General features: G+C 38.8%; 2 protein-coding genes across 4 annotated transcripts in view; one reads left to right on the forward strand and one right to left on the reverse strand.

Annotated features, from left to right (window-relative positions):
• Positions 1-12,449, reverse strand: part of LOC126567888 (venom dipeptidyl peptidase 4) — a 532,783-nt gene that overhangs the window by 50,734 nt on the left and 469,600 nt on the right. The window lies entirely within an intron of this gene.
• LOC126568035 (kelch-like protein diablo) overlaps positions 1-12,449 on the forward strand; it is a 92,671-nt gene that overhangs the window by 16,039 nt on the left and 64,183 nt on the right. The gene's annotated exons all lie outside the window — the stretch shown is intronic.

Genomic DNA, 12,449 nt, shown 5'->3' on the forward strand with positions numbered 1-12,449 from the left:
ATTACATCGGTCATTTATTTCTCCTAGCTCCCGTTGGGTGGAATCGAGCGAAACCGAAAGGGAAAAGTTTTGCCCGAATTGAACGTGTATTCGTTTCCGGTTAGTCCCGGCTAAGGGGAGGGGGGGACCTCGATAAAGTGACAAAGTTTGAATTGGCAGTTGTTCTAGCAGTATTTATGTGGGTGCTGGACGGTACAGCACGTGTGCTGCTGTCTGCTTGCTGCATGTGGTCAGAAATCTGTTGTAATATTCATAGTTTTTCCCTCGTTCTGCGTGACCGGGTACCGAAAGCACGATGGGCAAAGTTTTGTCCCACGATGGACACTTGAAGTTTGCCTAATTTTTCTACTCGACTACACTTTTTTTTGACCCGCTCGGTTAGGATAAGAAAATGCAACTCGAAAGAAACATTCTAACCTCGTATGCGTATGGGAACAGCAAGTACTAAAAAAGTACCATAAAATGCCAAATGTCAACCATATTCCCCGTGGCGTTCATTGTTATTTATGTTTGTTCGGGTGAGTTTGTCTTATCCACCGTACTGCTCCACATTTGCCTACTGACCGCAGCAAAGCAACTGTTGTCTTTTATGTGGCGAAAAATATAAATAAAAAAAAAAACAAAGGAATGTTTCTCAGTCCCATCCCACCAATACGCCACAACGCATAAAATGTGGTTGACAAATAAATCTCGCACAGAAAACCTATTCAAAGTTGAAGAAAGAACGGCGCACACTGTCTTGTAACGCACGAAGAAAGTACGCCACCAAACTCCATCAGGGCATTGGGCAATAAAATGTAACAAACTTTCCGATCATGATAATGACACCGTTCAATGTTTGTGGTGCTTGTGGGAGTTGTTGTTGCGGGCTCAAATCAACGTACTGCTGCGCAGAAAGTACGCATAAAGTCACAATGGAATGATGTTTATTGCGTACATGTGAGGATTTCTTTAGGTGGAATTGTTGATTTTTTAGCCTTATTGTATTTATTTTAGAACCGTCATCCCAGGGGAACGTTTGAGACGAAACAAAAATCACAACTGTTTACTGGCAGCGTTTAAATGACAGCATTGTGTAGGATGCCGTGTAATTTGCATACCTTTAGGCGTAAATTTCATTCTACATGCTGGCAAATTTCCTGTGACAATTTTTTCCATACTCGTGATTCGAATTGCAGGTTTATTTTTAGCAGAATTGTACATAATTTTATGTTTTTTCTTAAATGATGATGCAGTAGGAAGAAAAAAATAAATATACACGTTGCACATAAATAAATAATCGGCCATTAGAACCATTTGTTTAGCTGTCACGTCTGTTCACTATTGTTAGTTTTCAAACGATTTCAATAGCGCAATCACTATCAATGTTATGTTTTTAGGATTTACTAGCCTCGTACAACAAATTAATTATTGATAACGTATGCATTCATAAAAAACATCATTTTTCAGATTCGTGTTAAATTAAACTACAACAGCATTAAGTCAAATTGCATTGTTTTCATTAATAAATCTTTCATGTAAAAAAAATCTTTACTTGTCATCCAGTGGCGTGTTACCGGCACTTGAGGTATCAGTGTCATAAAATGATTGTGATCGGACAGTTCTAGGGCACACTTAGGTTGGCAACTTGGGGTCCCACAGAATCCTTAAACGTTCGCTTTTTTCCAATGCTCGCTTCAAGTAGATAACGCCACCACTTTGCCATCTTTGTGGTACTTTTTAATGCATGTTGTAGCAATTGGAAGACTCTTTGTACTCTAAATCACATTTATCAATGCCATTCCTGGAGAAAACAAAATGAGATGTGAACCGCAGCTCCTGTTAAATGTTCCAGGGGCTTAAAACGGTCGAATGGTCAGATCCAGACTGACACTCTATAAACTTTCCCTTCTCTAGAAAGTCCAAAATCTGATAGATATTTTCCCTATCGTATCCGGTTGGTCACCTTTTTCTTGCGGTTCGGATTGAGCGAACAAGCTTTTGTGCAAAGAACTTTTACTGTTCTCGTCCTAGTTACTGTGAATTAAGTGAAAATGTTCAAAAATTTTGAAAGTTTGTAGACAACTAGTACACATACATTGACGCTGTCATTGACAGGTGTACCGACCACCAGATGACAGCGTAAGCGCATGAAAAATCGGATCATTTTGTTAAAATCATCTCCTTTCCTCTCACTAGCAATAGTTTTAACCTCAGAGAGCTACTACTCATTCTTTGCTAAGAGAGAGTAAATGAAGCTTGTAATTAAATCCACTAACCAAACGATGTTTCACAGCAGTGATTGCATACCTTTAGGCTGTATGGATTCTTTTTGCGTAACAAACACTAACAGGACGAATAGCAACCACAGTAATGCTTGCAGTATTCAATTTGAAACACTAATGCAGTGAGATATATCATTCCAAATCAAACAACACAGTTAGACTACAAAACTAATTATTTTCATGCGCAAAAACCAAAAACAAAATCAAAAACAAAAAACACAATCAAATTAAACAAACATAACAAAGTGCAAAAAGGGATCATAAAAAAGAGAAAAACTCGACTAAATATATGTGCACGCAAAAGGAAAGCTTTTCTTCCGCTTTTGCAAATAGAAGAAAGCGGGAAAAGTAAACTAAAAATCACACCAAAAATCAGGCAAAGTGCCTCAGATTTTGGGAGGATTGTTTTTGTGTGCGTGTGTGTGTGTGCGCGCCAAAAACTTTACCCGCTACCGCTATAAAATCTGCCAAGAAGCTTTGCAAATAGAGAAAAAGGACCAGTGCAAGAGGCAAGAACTTTGCAAAAATGGCAAAAGTCAGCAAACCCGGCCGGTCAGGCAACCATGGCAAACCGAGCATGAATCGTTGCTTTATTGCCGCTATTTAAATGCAAATTTTGTAATTTACAACTTTCATCCGTTCCGTGCCGGTAAGCACATGCACAAGCCCTGGTGTGTGTTCGCTGACTCTTGCGAAAATGATGCTCTCCCTGCCGAACGGTTAACGCGTTCGGTTTGCCGTTTCCTTTCGCTTTTTTTATGATTGTCGCCTTTTTGTGCCTGTGCATTGGTGCCTTGGCCATTCGATGTGTGTGTGTGTATGGTGTGCACTGCACTTCCCAAATTGCAGTAGCAGCAAATTAAGCTGCCAAAGAAAATGGACCGGGAGTGGATAATCGTAAAAGAAAGGGAAAAAAACTCCAGCAAGGAAGCATCCACGCCGATCTTGTGCAATCCCGGGTCTTGTGGTGCTCTTTACGATCGGACACTTTCGACTGTCCTTCCGAGCTTGTGCCCATTTTCTTCGCTCTGGGCGAAGGATTTGTGATGCTCGCGGTACTAGCTTTAACGGCGGGTTTGCATTTTTGCTTTCCTCCTCCTCCTCCTCTATGGGTTATGGTTGTGACTTACCCCGGTTGCGGGCTTAAATGGGCTGGCTCGAGTTATTTTTCCTTTCCGTTTTATTAGAGCTTTCCTGGCAACCGAGAAAGCGAGGCCGGTTTTGTCGTTTCCCGGTTTGGTTTGGAAAGAAAATTACCAATTAGTGTCGCTTCGCTCCTTCCCTATGAACCAAAGTCGGAGCCACAAGAAGATGCAGTCAATGAATAAATTAAACCATCTTAATTTGTGGTGCACACAAACACACGCACACACAAACAAAAGTGGTGGGAAATTTTTGTGAAAAATTGCTTCCATTTCGTAATTGCCGGGATGTTAGTACGATGCAACGATGCACAAAACAGGACAAGAAGACGAACTGCATCGGAAAATGGTTTGTAAACAAAGGCCGAAGGCCTTTGTTGTGAGTAGAATGTATTAAGGATTTAAGCTAGAGACAAAGGAAAGTGGTTAAAACGGGGTGTTGCGGTCGTAAAAGGATGCACTTTTATAATGGCCGAGAGGCAAGCTTAGTGTAATGCAGATTGCATACTTCTGGTTATACGCCAGGGCTGAAAGTATGCAATCTGCAATACATAATTTTAATCGGTGTTTATAATTCATGTCTTAAATTATCGTTTCATTTCTTTGGAATTCCTTTCTTAGAAGCACTTTAATTTGAGAAGACTCTAAAGCAACAAAGCTGGGCACAGACATTTTGACGGCTGAAAATTAAACCTTTTTCGACTTCGAATTGTAGGGTAAGTGTACCAATTATGGACGAGTTTGTACAGCGTTTTCACAAAAACAACGATTGTGACAAAACTGTAAAACTAAAATTAACAAACAAAGGTTTATTAAGTAGACACATATTTTCTACGTATTTTCCTGTTTACATTTTGTAATTTGAGCAAGTATCACGAAAGTTATAGCCATTTTCCTAAAACCCTCTGATGTACCAATTGTTGTGCTAGTCAAATATCACATTTAGAATCAATTTCCCTGAGAAAGTTGAACTTAAACCAAAAGAATAATTCTTTTTAAGAATTATCATATGCTAAAATCAACCAAAACTAATAAAAAAAACACATTTTTCACCGATTTTAAAATCATGGTTTTGAGCGTAAAATTTTGGTTCGATTTGATACAAAATGACAGCAATTTGTGCAGTCAGTTAAGAATGCTGGCAATGTGCTGTTTTTTTTCAAATCGTCAGTTGGTGTTTAATTCAGTCATAAAACACAATAGCCATGGAAGGTGTAAGTTATTTTAAAATAAAATATGCAATTTTCATGTACATCATAAATAGAGAATTATTTATTAATTTTAGTGCATAAAATATACTGAATTAAAATCTTTTGTCTTGGCTTGACAATTTTTTTTTTTTTTTTTATTCATAAGGGACGGCCAGGCCGTATTGCTTACAATAAACTTAAAATTAGTATACTCCTTTCCTCTTTGCTGGGAGACATTTCCTTCTCCGAGCTGTGAAAGGGCACCATATCCCGGGTGTGCTCGGTTGTTCCGTTGCGTAAGTTCCGTCATCCAAAGCCAAAGTCGTGTTCCTAGCGAGGGTCTTATCGTGTGAGGGTACCTTATCCCGGGGTATGTCAGGCGTATCCATGCTCGTGGTCCAGATGGTAGCAGGGGTCTTGATCATTTTCCATTTCGAGGGTTCCTGATTGTGTCCAATCTTGAAGTCTTCCTCTCCCTTTCGCTGGGATGTCCATCCATAGCATTGGCCGCTGCAACTGCTTCCATATGGTACCCAACCCTTCACGCATCGTACTCATTCATACATTCATTCATTCATTCATCCATTCATCCATCATCATTCATACAAGCGAGGTACAACATAAATAAGACAGACAAACAGTGGGAGTAGTGGGGGGGAAGGGGATCACACTAATAATCCGTTACCACGGCAGAAGAGAAAGATTACTCTCAGGTAGACCTCGTCGCAGTCTCCCAGCAGGTCCCGAATTGGAGTATCCGGCAACTTTCCAATGCCCCGGACTGCGTCTAACAAGGCGGGTCGAGCAGCCTCGTATTCCACACAAGACCATAGAAGATGATCTATGTCATGGTATCCGAGGCCGCAGCCACATACTTTGGAGTCGACCTGTCCTATACGCTGGAGATGCGCGCCCAAAGCGAAATGGTTAGACCTAAGCCTAGACATCATTCGAATGAACGCACGATCACCTGAGATGCCGTGGAACCAAGGCTTCAAGGACACTTGGGGAGTGATCGAATAAAGAAACCTCCCGAGCTCATCGGTGTCCCACAAACTCTGCCACCGAGCCATGCAGAGAGACTGTGGGGCACGCATGTACTCGTGAGGTAAGATAAGCCTGTCGAAAAAGGACCCTTCCGAAGCACCCTTTTTGGCCAATTGGTCTGCCTTTTCATTGCCGAAGATTCCGCAATGTGCAGGCAGCCAAACAAGAGATATCCGGAATGATTTCTCAAACAATGAGCTTAAGACCTTTAATATTTCTTTTACGAAGTAGTCCGGGCTCTTAATAGCCTTCACAGATTTTAATGCTTCGACAGCGCTTAAACTGTCGGAGAATATAAAATATTCGTCTGGAGGACAAGCACTTATTATTAACAAGGCGTAAAAGATTGCGGCGAGCTCCGCTACATATATCGAGCATGGCTGGCGTAGTTGGAAATATGCCTCGGATACAATGTTATATACGCCAAAACCGATGCCCTGCTCTGATGAGGATCCGTCAGTATAAAAATGGTTGCTGTTACAATGGCCATACTTTTCCACAAAAATGCTGGGAATTGCTGTCCTGCAAAGACTATCGGGGATAGACTTGATTTGCTCTCTCAACGAGGTGTCTACTCTAAACCGGGAACTGCAGGACCCTGGTAAGCTGGCACGATTTGAATTAGCTTGAGTGCTAGGGTGTACCTGTAAGGAAGTAAAATCATGAAAGGTTTTCATGATTTTACATTTAGAACCTATCTCATGCAGTGGTGGCTTGACAAATCAAGCTTTGACATTTAATATGGCAGCTCAAGCTGCAAGCATGAGCAAAGTACAACAATTAGTACTCTCGGTTTTCCTTGCACCAATTGTTGTGCTATTTTTAAAATCGATCAAAAAAATAGTTATCATCGTATAATTATCGTAAACGGTGTTGTTTGAGTTTGAATAAATGATAAACGAATTTTGAAAATCATTTTTCGGTGATTGTGCGCTCTAGTTTCAATGTAAATTGAAACAAAAAAAAAAGTTTTTTCTTAACAAACCGGTAAGGAATGGAAGACTTTTTGACAACAAGAATGAAAATCGAGATTTTTCGCAATTTAGGCTTCCAAAATTCATGAAACTAAGGGAAATATAAGTAAACATGATAGATTATGTTAATAAATTAATTTGGCACAGCAAATCGCTAACGTTTTGCTATATTTTCCATTTTTCCAATGATAGCACAGCAATTGGTACACTTACCTTAACAAAATTTGATAGTATTTTGATAATATTATTTAACAATCAGAATATGATGAAAATATAAAAAATTTTTTGTTTACTTAAAGTTGATCATGAAATTGGGATAATAAACTGTTGATCCAAATTGATAGTACTTGAAAGTTGTTTAATTTTAAATGCAAAAACAATTCTTAAATCCTCTATAATTTCAAATAAAATAATTAAATCAACTACTAGAAAATAAAAATTGAAATATGTTTGGAAAGGCTACCGAAAATAAATGATTTTCTTATTATTTACTAATTCCACTAGCTATCATAAATACTTAGATTTGTGTTATGCAGTTTGCATAATTTTTTTTTCTTTATCTTTACCTTAACGTCTCCTTTAGCTGGCCATCCTCTTTTTTACCTGGCTTTACTTCTCTTTATGTATATATAATGATGTAGAATGGTATAGCTAAAAATAATGATTTATATTACAGAAATATATTAAAAAAATCATTCATATCAGCTTCGTACATTTTTAAAAGAAACCTGCTCAATTGAAAGGCTTTGCATTAAGTGAACAAGCGTATAAACATAAATAATAATCCAGTGACGCTACCATACGAATGCGAATGAATTGTTCGTAATGCTTTTGATCTTTTCCTTGTATCCTATTTTAATCCCAACATCACCCTCGAGGTAGGAGGCTTCCACAAGATTTCCAGTGGTCTTGTGTATCTTACAGTCTAAGACACCAAAACAAAATTCCTTTCCTCTAGGGGAGCTAATGAGTGTGTTTTGTTTCTTGGAAAAAAACGCGCCATGTCGACTTTTACACATCGATGGGTTGATTGAAAATTGTTACAATTGTTTCGTTTCGTGTGCTTTTTTACGTTAGCTCACTTCTTTCAAAGTATAATTAGCCTGTGGAAGGTAACTTTGCGCGATACAGATGCCTGTCGCTTCTTCGTGGAATGTTGATTTGGATAGTCCGCATTTGGGAATGGGCTGTCTGCCGCGACACATTCAGTTTGTTCATTTTCCGCCGAGCGCACCATTTGATTAGACTTGTTGCGATGCGTTGTGATTGCAGTAGGAAAATTGTTCAAAACAGATCGTACCACCGATGGGTTGGATCCGGTGATACTGCGCTGTGCAGCAAAACTCAGTCAAAAAGCGTTTAGGTTGAATGGAAAGTTTTGTGGAATTTATATTCCTTGGATAAAAGGTTGAAGAACATTTTGCGTTTATTACTTAGCTTAGACGGTAGTACTGCAGTACAAATGATGTGTAAGATTACAGCTGTAGAATATGTTGCCTATATTTAGGCGCTTTGTGATTCTAAAGGATTTTATCAATACAATGACGCTCTACTTTGTGTTACAGGATTAAAAAATGATTTAATTTCGGACAATTATCAATCAAAATTTCATTGTTTACGAAGTAAATTTATTGTAAATATAATTTTGTTTCTTAAAAATAAATAATATTGCTTATGAAATAAATAATTTCATTGTATTTGGCTAGTTCATTCAAAGATTCATGTGCGGTAAGATCGAATTTTAAATAAAAATCAAACTCCCTTCGTAAGAAAAAAAATTGCTTCGCTAGAAAAAGCAAACTTTCTCATAAACCTAGCTGAATGCGTTAAAATTGGTCCTTCCTATGGCAGATTTGATATGGCTTTCGCGCTGCCTGGTAGAAAATTCATAACTCCCCAAACACTAGCAAAAGCCAACCTGGGCGTTCTGGGCGTGGGCCTTAACGTCGAACGTCGAGCGCGTCCTATCGAACGTGAAACTAAAGCCCTCAATCTAGAACGTTCCACAGTAAACTGGAGTAAATCTCATTTACTTTGCATTCGTACGGTTTGGCGTGTATGAGCGCGTACCCGAAGCTTAAAAGCTGCGCCGAAAAACAGTCAACTGATTTCCGGCTTTTCCGGCCATACCGTGATGAGAGAGTTTTTGGGTGAACTGTTATTTTTTTTTTTTTAGCTTGTCGTCCTGCTGGCTATGCCGGAAGGAATATTCACATTTCCGTACATTGTGCATGCTGATGGAGAGTAAAGCGAGTGAACCATACCAGCACAGGGTAGTTTTAGTTCCCATTTGGTTTCGTTTGGTACGAATGGTGGCGGTGGCAAAAAGGGCTTAAGCTGAAATATTCCCGTGTTCGAACGATCGTTAGTCGAAGCATTCCTCTCGAAGCAGATTCAGAAGCGGAGCTTATACCGTGAAAGATGATGAAGTTTCGGTTCGTTTTCAAGTCAATTCCCTTTTGGTGTGATAGTTAGTAGTCAACTGAGTCGGTGTTGGAAGAGTTTATAGTGTCCGGAAAGCAAGTTAAACTACTTGCTTTTCTAAAACGCTAGCGTATGGGGTGGAAATTTTCTTTCGAAGGAAAGAAAAATTTGAACACTGTTCGAGAAGCAGAGCATCTGCTGCTGAGGTATGACGATATGGAACATAGTTTTGTGAGTATTCCTTAGTGTTTTAGACACCATTAGGTAGCTGAAGCTAGAATGTAACGTTCGTGTAACGTACGAAGCGTTCCATTCAGAAAGTTTTGAGTCAAGTTTACGGACGCCTTAGAACTTCACTTTTGCCTTTGTTGAGCGCCTTACGTTATGCAATGACGTGTTTTGGATGGCACTAACGAGCGGTTTTTATTGTTTCAAATTTTATTTTCAATTGTAATTTCTGCAAGTTTGTTAAAAAGAATATTCTAGATCGCTATTTTTTCCTTACAAATCCATTTTAGTATATATATATAAATTGCCACCAAATATTTCTATATCCCTCTCTTCAGCACCAGACCGAAATAAATGCACATTGAATTTGTCATTTGTGGCCATCGATCAATTTTACCATTTCATTGCTTAATGTATGGACACCGAATAGCAAGCAACCCGAGTTTTACTCGCTGAGCTCGCATTAATGGTAAATATTCCTCGTGCATGAGAGCGGCAGACAGAACTAAGAATGATTGATAAAAATGAAATCCTCTCCTCAGGGCTTTTGCAGGAAAAGGAAAAGTTTGTGGTCCGTTTTGCGGGACTAATCAACCAATTCGGGTGTCATCGAGCAGGTTGACTCGGTTGACCAAAACCAACAACCAAAATTCCAACAATCAATCTTACTCAATTGGTTGTGGTATACTCCATCACACATTTCTCTCTCTCTTTTTTGGGCCTCCTAAAAGCAATCGAGTCGAGGCTCAAATGCAGTTTTGTTGCTGTAAGAGAAAGTTTTTGCCACACAGGCAAAAGTTTGGTGACTTCATCCATTACTCGTACTGGAGATATTTGTCACACCCGGTAAATAGCAGGCAATGCTAGCATCGCACTGACCTATCGATTGATTGGGTTCGCAGTTACAGAGCAGAAGCAATTCACCGGCAAAAGTGTGTCATGTTGAGAGTAAATTAAGCAGCTAATGTACTTGCTGGGGGGAAGGATACATATTCGATCCACTGATTGTGTGTGTGTGTGTGTGAGGGAAACAGAATGAGTGAGTGAGAAGTGAAAGATCAGTGTCGAGTTTTTGCAGATAATTTTGGCTTGGTTTATTACTTTTCTCCCGGAGCAATGAATTAAAGTTTTTGACGTGCCCCGTTTGCTCGGTGGTGGAGACGCCTGGTCATTCGATGGAGACGCCCAGTCTTTTACGTGGTTCACGTGGTGCTGTTCGCTAAGGAAAAAAAAGACCATCCCACGAATGAAGGCGTAAGTGCCGAGACGGAACAAAGTTTGTTTCGGTATCATCACGTCAAAATGATTGATGAAAGTGTGTGCGAGTGGTGACGTTGGCGATGGGTGAGATTATGGTTAGCAACTTTCCCCTAGCCACTGTTCGCTGTTTTCATTTATTTAAGGTGTGTGACATTGTGCACCGTGCACGGGATTGACGGTGAACGCAATTTATCACTTTATGGTTGTGTGTGTGTGTTTGTGTGATAACCGAGCGGTGAAAAGAGTGGGAGAGCGCATTTTGCAATCAAATTAAACTTTATAGCCTTCCGATCGAACCGAGGGGAGAGTAATCAATGCTGTTTGCTTAATGCTTTGGCCGGTTTGATTGTTTTGCTTTCACGTTGGTGTGATAGAAGGTTGGAAAGTAAATAATTTTTTTTTACGAGGGTTATTGGATGGATAGTGATTGAAGAAAGTATTAGGTGAGAGCCTTTTTTATTGTTGGGATCGATTAATAATATTTAATATCCGAATAAAAATTATTTATTTATTTTTTAATTTTATTAAACGTATGACCCACTACTGCTGCTTCAAATAAAGAGTTTTATGCCTCAAAAACTATAACACAAGCACGGAGTTCCTCTTTTTAACCACAAATATTTCCGACGCCTTTTCCCCATACTCTTCGACCCTCCATTTTCAAGCTACACTGCTAACACCACAATCGACACTTTCGTTCGCATCTGTGTGCCGGTGTGACGGTTGTTTAAATTTCCCAACCTACCTTTGCACCTTTCACTTCTTTACTCTTTCCTCCGCCCGTTACGTAGTGATGGTTTGCAAAATGTAATTTCGGGTACCATTTGGAGCGAATGATTCGATAACGCATTCATCGTATTCGGTGCAACCCAGGACCTGTGCTGTGCAGGCAAAGAGCGAGAGAGAGAGAGATACAGAGAGAACGAGAGAACGTAAGTGATTCGTAACCGGGTGCACGTAATCGGTTTAAGAGATTCGCTTTTATTGCATCGAGAATGCTACCGAACGAGAGACTTGGGATACTTTTTTTATTATTATTAAATTATTATTACAGACAGAGACAATTTCGTTATTGCGCGTTTGGTTTGGTTAATAGCTTGGGGACTATTGGATTGGAAAATTTAAAAGAACAGGCGAGAAATGTTATTTTTATTGGAAGCAGAGTTGTAACTTACCACAAACCTAAAGTGTATACGTTTATGACAGATTTTTCTCACTTTTTACTATTATTTTTATAATAATATTCTTCCTTTTTATCCTTTTTTCTTTCTCTTCCTTTCATTTCTTTACTTTTATTCTTCATTCTCTTCCTTTTCGTGTTAATTTTGTATGTACTTTGTCATTCCTTTGTAGCTTATTGAAAACATATTCGTAATTTAGTATTTTTTTTTCTTATATTCACACTTTATTCTTTGAAGTTGAACGATGGAAAGCTGCTTTTATGTTTCCTGTCTACAAGAAGGCCGAGAGACATGATGTGGAGAATTACCGGGGAATCTTCATGTTATGTGCAGGCAGCAAAATTTTCGATTTTAATCGCTCTTCTTGTTCTTGTCAATTACGTTAAATTTACATTATTTTTCGATTCTCGATTGTTCTGTTTTTTCTATTGTTTGCTGAGCATACTTAAGATTTGTTATGGTTTAATGTTGTTTTACGCCTTTTTATTATATTTGCTGCATTTAGGTGTCAAACTGTTAGTTTTAAAAAAATTTAATAGTTGTTTTTCAATTTTTTATATGAATGTCATACATTGTGCGACTTCTTTCTGTTCGGTTAATTATTTTTTCCATTGTCTTCATTTCCATTTTATCATGAGAAAAGCCCAATATTTCAGTTCTTGAAGTTTCCTACAAGAAGCACATATTTTAATTGAACCACTACCAATTTCCCACAGCGGCACCAGAACGAAACAAAAAA

Source organism: Anopheles maculipalpis, chromosome 2RL (genome assembly GCF_943734695.1).
Source record: "Anopheles maculipalpis chromosome 2RL, idAnoMacuDA_375_x, whole genome shotgun sequence".
In the NCBI taxonomy this organism is placed as follows: Eukaryota; Metazoa; Arthropoda; class Insecta; order Diptera; family Culicidae; genus Anopheles; species Anopheles maculipalpis.